The sequence below is a fragment of the Bufo gargarizans genome, chromosome 1 (assembly GCF_014858855.1).
Source record: "Bufo gargarizans isolate SCDJY-AF-19 chromosome 1, ASM1485885v1, whole genome shotgun sequence".
NCBI classification, from domain to species: Eukaryota; Metazoa; Chordata; class Amphibia; order Anura; family Bufonidae; genus Bufo; species Bufo gargarizans.
The window spans coordinates 606020418-606032568 of record NC_058080.1 but is presented as its reverse complement, the minus strand read 5'-3'; positions in this window follow the sequence as shown (position 1 = coordinate 606032568).

Genomic DNA, 12151 nt, shown 5'->3' with positions numbered 1-12151 from the left:
TGCTCAAACAGTCAGAAACAGACTCCATGAGGGTGATATGAGGGTCCGACGTCCACAGGTGGGGGTTGTCCTTACAGCCCAACACTGTGCACCAAGATTGGCAAATTCGAGAACACCAACACCAAGATTGGCAAATTCGCCACTGGCGCCCTGTGCTATTCACAGATTAAAGCAGGTTCACACTGAGCACATGTGACAGACGTGACAGAGTCTGGAGACGCCATGGAGAACGTTCTGCTGCCTGCAACATCCTCCAGCATGACCGGTTTGGCATGGTCAGTAATGGTGTGGGGTGATATTTCTTTGGAGGGCCGCACAGCCCTCCATGTGCTCGCCAGAGGTAGCCTGACTGCCATTAGGTACCGAGATGAGATCCTCAGACCCCTTGTGAGACCATATACTGGTGCGGTTGGCCCTGGGTTCCTCCTAATTCAAGACAATGCTAGACATGTGGCTGGAGTGTGTCAGCAGTTTCTGCAAGACGAAGGCATTGATGCTATGGACTGGCCCGCCCATTCCCCAGACCTGAATCCAATTGAGCACATCTGGGACATCATGTCTCGCTCTATCCACCAATGTCACGTTGCACCACAGACTGTCCAGGAGTTGGCAGATGCTTTAGTCCAGGTCTAAGAGGAGATCCCTCAGGAGACCGTCCGCCACCTCATCAGGAGCATGCACAGGCGTTGTAGGGAGGTCATACAGGCACGTGGAGGCCACACACACTGCTGAGCCTCATTTTGACTTGTTTTAAGGACATTACATCAAAGTTGGATTAGCCTGTAGTGTGTTTTTCCACTTTACTTTTGAGTGTGACTCCAAATCCAGACCTCCATGGGTTGAAAAATGTAATTTCTATTTTTTTATTTTTGTGTGATTTTGTTGTCAGCACATTCAACTATGTAAATAACAAAGTATTTCAGAAGAATATTTAATTAATTCAGATCTAGGATGTGTTATTTTTGTGTTCCCTTTATTTTTTTGAGCAGTGAATATATATATATATATATATATATACATACATATACATACACACACACTGTCTGTCATGTAACATGATTGATAATGCTCTGTGTCTCTCTGTGACCTTTTCACTACAAAATCACAGTGAGATAAAGTTGTCAATGTGATTTTGTAGTAAAAAGGTCACAGAGAGGCACAGAGCATTATCAATCATGTTAATGCTCCGTGTCTCTGTTATCTGGAATCGGGCTTGACACTCTTTCACGCAGCGGATTCTACACACAGGATCCGCTCGTGTGAAAGACCCCTTGCATGCTCAGATTATCAATAACAAGCATCCTCACTAGGGTTGAGCATACTGATCTTCAAAGCCAAGATCCAAAGTCAATTTGCTTCAAACTTCGAAATTGCCGAAGTCTTGGGAGACTTCAGTCAAGAACTTTGGTATTTGATTATTTAACTTAAAACAGATTTTAAACAGGTACCTGAAGTCGGCTCCAGAACCAAGGTACCAGTCAGTACCAAAGCCGACTTCTGATACCCATTTTAAAATCGGTTAAAAAAAAAAACGCAAAACACTGATTCTGACCTAGGGCGTACCGTCCTTTATTTTTGGCTCCTGCAGAAATTTCCTATCCTTGCCTGTGGAACCACCAACCGGACATACAGGCATGTATTGCACTTTGTGTCATTTCCATTTTTTGCCAGGCCCATTATAGTGAATGGTTATACATACAGGCCTAAAAAAAAAAAAATAATGGACATGGGGGAAAAATTATATTGTGTGCATGAGCTCTAATGTTGATGTCCTATCGGTTATCAGTTTCACAAAAGCAGATCATTTCCTTAAATGGGTTTTCATCTTTTTTTCTATTGATGACCCATTCTCAAGATAGGTCATCAATATCAGACCAGCGTGGGTCCGACACCAGCCCTCCAGTCGATCAGCTGTTTGAAGAGAAAGCAGCGCTCATACAAGCACTGCCTTCTCCTCATTGTTTGCCTGGTTGCCCTCACAACTGCATTCACTTCAATTGGACAGTTCCTTCCTGTCCAAGTGAGTAGTAGGGTAATGTCCCATAGAAGTAAATGGGGATGCCATAGTTGCAATTACACTGTCTTTCACTGCAGTCGGTAAGCAGGTTAACAATGAGGAGAAGGCAGCGCTTGTATGAGTGCTGCTTTCTCTTTACACAGCTGATCGGTGGGGGAGTCGGGAGTCGCCCCCTCCCCCCACCAATCTAGATAGGTCATGAATAGAGTAAAAACTGACAAAGCCTTTAAGGAGATTCTCTTAGTAGTCGTCCAACTCGCTGTAGCTTGGCGGACAGTACCTGATGCCACGGAAGTCCATTCTTCTTCTCCTCCTCTAATTTTACTAAGATTTAGAGGCTGAGAAGGAGACACTAGGGTCCACAGCACTGAAGCCAGCCGTACTCACCCTTGTTGTGATCTTTCTCACTGCACTGCAGTCTTCACTGACATGCTCTTCTCCTCTTCAAGTTCTGCCGACGCACTGCTCCAATCAATGAAATCTAAAAGGTAGAAAAAATTATTTTGCAATATACTATTAGCCAAAGAGGTAGAAAATGTAAGATGAGAGTAAGAAAGTCATCGAATCCTAGACATGACCTGAGCAGTGCGCTTGGCTATTTTCAGTTTTGGTGTTTCGTTATAGAGATAAGTGTGGGCCCCACAGGTGAGACCCGCACTTAAAGGGCTTCTGTCATCCCACTAAAGTCATTTATTTTTTTGGGGGGGTAGTTAAATTCCTTATACTGCGATATATGAAAATATAATGGTCTTACTTACTTTCCTTCAGCAGTTTCTTCTAAAAACAAACTTTTATAATATGTAAATTAGGTCTCTACCAGCAAGTAGGGCGTCTACTTGCTGGTAGCCGCCGCAAAAAAACGCCCCCTCATCCTGTTAATTGACAGGGCCAGTCGCGATCTCCTCCTCCGGCCGGTCCTGTCAGCATTTCAAAAATCGCAAGCCTGTGTTCATTCGGCGCAGGCGCTCTGAGATGAGGAGGCTCGCCTCCTCAGCACTCCCTCAGTGCACCTGCGCCAATGACGTCTTCTCTTTCGGTGATGTCATCGGCGCAGGCGCACTGAGGGAGTGCTGAGGAGGCGATCCCCCTCATCTCAGAGCGCCTGCACCGAATGAACACAGGCGCGTAATTTTTGAAATGCTGACAGGGCCGGCCGGAGGAGGAGATCGCGTCTGGCCCTGTCAATCAACAGGACGAGGGGGCGTTTTTTTGCGGCGGCTACCAGCAAGTAGACGCCCTACTTGCTGGTAGAGACCTAATTTACATATTATAAAAATTCGTTTTTAGAAGAAACTGCTGAAGGAATGTAAGTAAGACCATTATATTTTCATATATCGCAGTATAAGGAATTTAAATAGCCCCTCCCCAAAAAAATTACTTTAGTGGGATGACAGAAGCCCTTTAACTGACATTGGTGGCATTTTGTAGCAACACGCCACCAATGTCTAAGATTACACAGCCCCTTTAATAATTAAAAAATTTTGATTTCCTCCCTTGCCGCCAAGATCAGGAACTTTAAATTTTTACTAAATTTACATAGTCCTTTTTTTTCAAAACGCACTTCTCGTAATGCTCCAGATCCCTCGTGTGGCGATCAGAGAAGCCGGAGCTTGTGTACGGCAGCCACTGTCATAGTGAATGACAGGCGGCTGCTGCACAGTGTTTCCTACGGAGACCCTGTCTGTATCCGGGCTCAATAGGAAACTAGTAAAATCATTATAGACTCCAATGCTAGTTAACTACAAAAAGCTTATAGGGGTCCAAAAATGGCAACAACAAAAAAAAGTTTAAAATGTTTTTTTGTTTTTTTTTCCCAGTATCAAAACGCAAGAAAAACTACACATATGTGGTATCCGCCAGATTTATACTAACTTGGAGAATCAAGATCACAAGTGAAAAAAAAAAAGTAAAACTGGCAAAGTTTTTATTTATTTTTCCGATTCCACCACCTTTGGAATTTCTTTACCACTTCCCACTACATTTTATGCAATATTAAATGGTTGTGTTGGAAAGTACAACTTGTCCTGCAAAGAAAAAGCCCTCATACAGCTATGTGAACGAAAAAAACCCCTAAAAGTTAAGGCTCTGGGAAGGCGGAGAGCACAAAACGAAAATGCAAAAGGAAAAAAAGGGGTTAAAATAAAACCTTTGAGAAAAAATGTTCTTTGCATCACCATTTTCTGACAGCCATAACTTTTTCATATTTCTGTCTACAGAGCTTTATAAGGGCTTTTTCGTGGGTGAACTGTAGTTTTTATTGGTACCATTTTTTGGGGTGCATGCAATTTTTTGATCATTGTTAGGGCCCATGCACACAACCGTATGCCCTCTTAAATATACAGTCTTTGAGCGAGCCATATGTCCCGGAGCGGCATTGATCGTGTGCACAGGAGCGCCCTGCATTATAGGTTATGTGCGTGTTGGGCTGCGAGCGAGACTACTCTCCCATAATCATACATTTTAGTAATCTATGAAGCTGTGCGCTCCCGTGCATACGATCAATGCCGCTCCAGGACACATGACCCGCTCAAGGACCGAATGTCTCAGAAGGCATATGGTCATGTGCATGGGCCCTTATTCAATTTTTTCTTTGTTTGGTGCGTGTGTGTTTTGTGGGGGGGAAAGGGTAGTTGGTCACCAAAACCGTGTTTTTAGTATTTTATCATTTTAATAGTGAAGACTTTTTTAAAAAAAAATCTTTATATAAAACATTGGAAAGGGGGTGATACTGTCTATAGCTTGCAGTATATGGCAGCCTCCCCTTTCTGCCCGCTGTTCGGCCATGTACTAGTGCTTATTATGGCACACATACATACCCTCTGAATATATAAGAGTAACAAAATAAGCAGTAATAGATGGCAGAACAGCAAGCAGGGGGGCGCAGACAGGAGCCAAGAGGGCACAGAGAAGGGCCAGGGAGGTGCACACGGGGCAAGGGGTGCAGACAAAAGCCAGGGGGGCACAGATAAGGGCCAGGGGTGCAGACAAGGGCCAGGGGGGGCACAAATAAAGTCGAGGGGCGCAGATAAGGGTCAGGGAGGGGACACAGATAAGGGCCCAGGGGTGCAGACAGGGGCCAGGGAGGCGCAGACAAAGGCTAGCGGGAGCACAGGCCAGGGGTGCAGGCAAGGGCCAGGGATGGGGCACAGATAAGGGCCAGGGCCCAGGGGTGCAGACAGGGGCCAGGGAAGTGCAGACAGGGGCAAGGGGGGCACAGAAAAGGCCAGTATGGCACACACAGGGGCCAAGGAGGCACAGACAATGGCTAGGGAGGCACACACAGGGGCCAGGGGCACAGACAAAAGCCTGGGGGCACAGATAAGGGCCATGGGTGCAGACAAGCACTGGGGGGGGCACAGATAAAGGCCAGGGGCGCAGAAAAGGGTCAGGGAGGGGGGCAAAGATAAGGGTCAGGGCCCAGGTAGCGCAGACAGGGGCCAGGGTGGGCACAGAAAGGGCCAGGGTGGCGCACACAGGGGCCAAGGGGGCAGAGACAAGGGCCAGGGAGGTGCAGACAGGGGCTAGGGGCACAGACAAAGGCCAGGGGGGCACAGATAAGTGCCAGAGCCGAGGGTCACAGACAGGGGGCAGGGAGGTGCAGACAGGCCAGGGAGGGCACAGACAAGGCCCAGAGGGGCACAGATAAGGATCAGAGGTTGTGCTGAAAGAGCCAGGGAGGCACAAACAGGGGCCAGGGGCTGTGCTGACAAGGGCAAGGGGGGCACACAGGCAGATATGGATGGAAGGATGATGATGGACAGGCTGGACCCCCAATGTTACCGGCACCACACTGTACGTGAAGGGAGAAAAAAAAACTCATCTTCTCCCTGGCTGTGATGCTCTGCGCTGCAATTAGTCAGCCCTACAGGCAGGGAGAAGGACTGCCCATTGAGAAAAAGGGTAGTCTCCTCTTCCCTGCTCCGATAGTAGTAATTATCATACAGCACGGGAGATCGTAACGGGGGACACAGCGGATGAACAGAGCAGCGCCCAGATTGAATAGTAAGTGCAGGGAGATCCCTGGGTGCTGCTCTACATGTCCTGCTACTTAGCTAACAAAGTCCAGACCCATGAAAGGTCCTCTTTAAATAATCGCCCGGGCCCCGAAGCAGCCACTTCCCCTGTAGTTACGCCACTGTGTCCTACATAGTGATGAGCACCAGGGGCAATATTCAAATTCACGATATTTCACGAATATTTTGTAGAATATTTGTCATATATTCGAGAATTTGCGAAATATTTTCTTGATTGCAAAAATCGGCAATGTAATTTTTGTGTAATTCCCACGCAACACAGGCGTGGTTCACTTTTGCTACATTTTCTAAGCTGCTAGAAGTTTCCTGAGACTGGAGAAAATAGTTGGCACAGCAGAACATTAAAAATGGCTTTATATGCAGATAGAGTGCTCCAATATATTCACGATTGCGCTAATCGGCACTTATTATGTGAATATTTTGGAGCAATACATGAAACTTCACATTTTAGGAGGTTTGACTACATATTACTGATTGGTGCACTATGTATTGTTGTGACATCAAAGCACTATGTCTGTAGCATGTATGTATGGACAGCAGAACCTATCACACTACCTAACACACTGCACTGGAACAGCTACACTATATCAGGGTATAACCTACACTGACTATCTCCCACTATCTGTATTATATATATAAGCTATCTAACTATATATATATATATATATATATATATATAACATAGTGTGGAAAGCACAGAGCACAGCAATGACACTGCTGTCTCTTTCAGAGCGGCAAAAAACGGTAGAAAATGGCTTCTGGGGAGGTTCTTATATAGTAAGGGGTAGGCAACATTCCTATTGGTTGCTAGGGATGTTGCTAAGCTCAGACAAAGACATTGCATTGGCCCACAAGCAAAAAGCAGGGAGGGATCACGGGTTCAGATGAAAAAAAAAATCTAGAATATTCGAAAATATGAATATATATCACTATATTCAAAATATTCGCGAATTCTCGAAGTGACGATATTCGCGATTAATATTCGTGATTCGAATATTCGCGCCCAACACTAATCCTACAAAGGATTGTCCAGTAGAATATTACAACACCTTATAATATTTTGAAAACATGGGGGTTCCACATTCAGATTTATTGACAGTAAAATGAGATTGTGTTGACAGTGTGGGATGAAAACCAAATTTATATTAGGAAGGAATTTTTAATTTTACTATGGACACCTTAATTCATTCTTTTTTTTAATCTAAGCTTCTAAGTCAAATTATAGTCAAATCAAAATTCAACTTTTATTTAGTCATAATTTTAACTTATTATTCAGTAAAGGAGACAGAAGGGCTGGAGCTGAACTTGCTAGTGGATGCTATTCTGCTGCCTGCTAAAGTGCTGTATTAATTATTTTAGCCTAAAATACATGCAATTAAATAAAAAAGTTCTGATCTAAAAGTGTCCTTAGCCTTTAATGTGTAATATACTTTATTAGTAAGAGATGTTTCTTTGTTCTAGAGTGTAAAGTGTCTTCTAAGCAAAGCTCTAAAAGTGTTGCTAAGGCCTCATGCACACGACCGTTGTGTGCATCCGTGGCCGTTGTGCCGTTGCACCGTTTTGCAGCCGCATCCGTGATTCTTGTATCCTGTCCGTCAAAAAAATAAGACCTGTCCTATTTTTTTGACGGACAACAGTTCACGGACCCATTTAAGTCAATGGGTCTGTGAAAAAACACGGATGCACACAAGATTAGCATCCGTGTCCGTGATCCGTGGCCGTAGGTTACTTTCATAAGACGGATCCGAAGATCCGTCTGCATAAAAGCTTTTCCAGAGCTGAGTTTTCACTTCGTGAAAACTCAGATCCGACAGTATATTCTAACACAGAGGCGTTCCCATAGTGATGGGGACGCTTCTAGTTAGAATATACTGAGAACTGTGTACATGACTGCCCCCTGCTGCCTGGCAGCACTCGATCTCTTACAGGGGGCTGTGATCCGCACAATTAACCCCTCAGGTGCTGCACTTGAAGGGGTTAATTGTGCATATCATAGCCCCCTGTAAGAGATCTAGGGCTGCCAGGCAGCAGGGGGCAGACCCCCCTCCCTCCCCAGTTTCAATTTCATTGGTGGCCAGTGCGGCCCCCCTCCCTCCCTCTATTGTATTTATATCACTGGTGGCCAGTGCGCCCCCCCTCCTTCCCGCTACTGTATTTAACTCATTGGTGGCACAGTGTGCGGCCCCCCCGCCCCCCCTCTATTGTATTTAACTCATTGGTGGCACAGTGTGCGGACCCCCCAGGCCCCCCCTCCCTCTATTGTATTTAACTTATTGGTGGCACAGTGTGCGCCCCCCGGCCCCCCTCCCTCCCTCTATTGTATTTAACTCATTGGTGGCACAGTGTGCGGCCCACCCGGACCCCCTCCCTCCCTCTATTGTATTTAACTCATTGGTGGCATAGTGTGCGGCCCCCCCCCCCGATCATTGGTGGCAGCGGAGAAGCATCATACTTACCTGCTGGCTGCTGCGCTGTCTGTGACCGGCCGGGAGCTCCTCCTACTGGTAAGTGACAGATCATTAAGCAATGCGCCGCACAGACCTGTCACTTACCAGTAGGAGGAGCTATCGACCGGTCACAGACAGCTCAGCAGTCAGCAGGTAAGTATGATGCTTCTAATATTGCTAAGTAACCATGGCAACCAGGACTGCAGTAGTGTCCTGGTTGCCATGGTTACCGATCAGAGCCCCAGCAATTAAACTGGGACTCTGATCGGAACTCTCCGCTGCCACCAATGATCGGGGGGGGGGGGGAGGCCGCACACTGTGCCACCAATGAGTTAAATACAATATAGGGAGGGAGGGAGAGGGGGCCGGGGGGGGGACGCACACCAATGAGTTAAATACAATAGAGGGGGGGCGGGGGGGCGCACACTGTGCCACCAATGAGTTAAATACAATAGAGGGAGGGAGGGGGACCGGGGGTTGGCCGCACACTGTGCCACTAATGATAATACAATAGAGGGAGGGAGGGGGAGCCGCACTGGCCACTAATGATATTCAAACTGGGGAGGGAGGGGGGTCTGCCCCCTGCTGCCTGGCAGCCCCTGATCTCTTACAGGGGGATATGATACGCACAATTAACCCCTTCAGGTGCGGCACCTGAGGGGTTAATTGTATGGATCACAGTCCCCTGTAAAAGATCGGGTGCTGCCAGGCAGCAGGGGGCAGTCAGACACTACAACAATTTTTTTGTCACCTTACATCACAAAAAGGGCAACACCAAGTGATCAAAAAGGCGTTTGCCCCCCAAAATAGTACCAATAAAACTGTCACCTCATCCCGCAAAAGATAACCCCCTACTATACTATAGCTCTCAGAATATAGAGACACTAAAAAAATATTTTTTTTTGTTTCAATAATGCTTTTATTGCGTTAAAAGTGAAGAAAAAAATACATATTAGGTATCGCCACATCCATAACAACCTTCTGTATAAAAATATCACATGACATAACCCCTCAGGTGAACACCATATTTGTTTTAGAAATAAAAATGGTGCCAAAAAGTGTAAGACCAGGCGATCAAAAAGTCATATGCACCCTAAAATAGTAACAATCAAACCATCATCTCATACCCCAAAATATTAGCCCCTACAAAAGACAGTTGCCCCCCCCCCCCAAAAGAAAAAATATATAGCTTTCAAAATAGAGACACTAAAAAATATTTTTTCTTTTTAAATGCTTTATTATGCAAAACTGAAACAAACAACCATAACAAACTGCTCTATAAAATAGCACATGATCTAACCTGTTAGATGAACACTGTATAAAACAAAAAATAAAAACGGTGCCAAAACTGCTATTTTTTGTCACCTTACCTTAAAAAAAGTGTAATATAGAGCAACCAAAAATCATATGTACCCTAAAATAGTACCAAAAAAACTGCCACCTTATCCCGTAGTTTCCAAAACGGTGTCACTTTTTTTGAGTTTCTACTCTAGGGGTGCATCAGGGGGTCTGCAAATGTGACATGGCAACTTAAAATTATCCCAGTTAAATCTGCCCTCCAAAAACCACAAGGAGCTCCTTTCCTTCTGTGCCCTGTCGTGTGTCTGTACAGAGGTTTACGATCACAAATGGGGTGATTTCAATGGTGATTGCCACCTGTTTATTCTATGACCACAATCAATTGTTGAAGCTGTACCTTCTTTAGGGCAGTGCTTCACGTATACTGTGTTATACAAGGTATCGGAAGATGCAGTTTTAGTGGAGAAAATACAGAGCGGTGCCACCTGCAGCTTTTCTGTCTCTACGTATTTAATATATGAATCAGTTTTGAATACCTTGAGGGGTTTAGTTTCCAAAATGTGGTCACTTTTTGGAGTTTCTACTCTAGGGTGCATCACAGGGTTTTCAAATGTGGCATGGCATCTTAAAATTATCCCAGTGAATGACCACATATGGGGTGTTTCTGTAAACTACAGAATCAGGGTAATAAATATTGAGTTTTGTTTGGCTGTTAACCCTTGCTTTGTTAGCAGAATTTTTTTTCTTAAAATTGAAAATCTGCCCAAAAAAAGTGAAATTCTGAAATTTCCTCTACATTTTCCTAAGGGGTTTGTTAACACCTAAAGGGCTAACAAAATGTGTAAAATCAGTTTTAAATACCTTGAGGGATTTAGTTTCCAAAATGGGGTTGCTTTTTTGGAGTTTCTACTCTACTTAAAATGATCCCAGTGAAATCTGCCCTGCAAATACCATATGGTGTTCCTTTCCTTCTGCGCCCTGCTGTGTGCTCGTACAGCAGTTTACAACCACATATGGGTGTTTCTGTAAACTACTGAATCAGGGTAATAAATATTGAGTTTTGTTTGGCTGTTAACCCTTGCTTTGTTACTGGGGAAAAATGGATTAAAATGGAAAAGCTGCCAATTTAATCTACATTTTTCTTTAATTCTTGCGGAACACCTAAAGGGTTAGCAACGTTTGTAAAATCAGTTTTGAACACCTTGATGGGTGTAGTTTCTAAAATGGGGCCGTTTATGGGTGGTTCCTACTATGTAAGCCCCACAAAGTGACTTCAGACCTGAACTGGTCCATAAAAATTAGGTTTTGGAAATTTTCTTAAAAATTTAAAGATTTGCTTCTAAACTTCTAAGCCTTCTAACATCCCCCAAAAAAGAAAATGTAATAAAAAAAAAAAGATCCAAACATGAATTAGACATATAGGAAATGCAAAGTAATAACTAGTGTTGAGCGAGCACGCTCGGCCGAATACCAGTTCGGCTCAAGCATCGTTATGCTCGGCACATGGCGGTACTTAGCCGAGTCTCTTTCCAGCAGATTTGCGGCTGCTAAGCAACCAATAAACGTGAAGGTAAGTACTGCCCTCACTGTAATGCTAGTAGCCATGTTGGGTACTGGCATTACAGTGATTGGCTGGCTGGAAAGCGTCATCGGGTGTTATATAGCACCCGATGACGTGTGTTCGGCTCATTCGAAGTCAGGGAGAGCTGAGCATAGGAAGGGACAGACAGTGTAGGGAGTTTAATTGAATATTATTTCTGTACAAAAACGTTTCAGAGACCCAAAAGTCCTTGTAAGGACTATTTTATGTGACAGCAGCAATATATGTTTGTAGCGCAACCTGCGCTAAATTGCTCAGTGCTAGGGAGAGCTGTGCATAGGAAGGGACAGACAGTGTAGGTGTCACGGAAGGTGTACAGGTAACAAGACAATGCAAAATGAATGTATGACTCACTGGATCCAAAACTAAGGAACAAAAGGGAGACCCCTGCATAAGACCTGGCACTCTCCCTGACTGCTCAGCTTATGCAAAAATCCCAATGGTAGATGATCACATATCCTCGTACCTCGACTGTATAACACATGAACACCCTACAATAGTGAGGGGAAACGACCACCGGCTCCCTACACTAGACACGGAGGGAGTCAGGGTCACCTGGGATCCAGCAAACAGGAAATCACAAAAGAATGTAACACTTATCTTGTAGAAGACTGGGAAATAGGATCAGCATGCACACACACTCCAGGAAGTTGTATAAGCCGCACACTAATGCATTATGGGGAGGAATTTAAAGGGATGCAATCAGTCCAACTACCTGACAGCTGAGAGAGGCTAACGAGATGAAGAACTGAAA